Source organism: Gavialis gangeticus, unplaced genomic scaffold (assembly GCF_001723915.1).
Source record: "Gavialis gangeticus isolate Ggan-Ray unplaced genomic scaffold, GavGan_comp1, whole genome shotgun sequence".
NCBI lineage: Eukaryota > Metazoa > Chordata > Crocodylia > Gavialidae > Gavialis > Gavialis gangeticus.
In genome coordinates, this window is record NW_017729033.1 from 17,811,829 (window position 1) to 17,812,033 (window position 205).

Consider the following 205-nt stretch of genomic DNA (forward strand, 5'->3'; position numbering starts at 1 on the left):
TGTCTACTGCCCAGTCAAAAGTTTCATCCCACCATGTCTTTAATCAGCTTTAATAAGTAAAGCTAACCGCAACCTTCCTTGAATAAGTAGGTGCATCACAAACAGGTCTTGGGAGGTGATACTTCCCCTCTATGCAGCATTGGTCAAGCTGCAGCTGGAGTACTGCGTCCAGTTTTGGGTGCCGCACTTCAGAAGGGATGTGGAT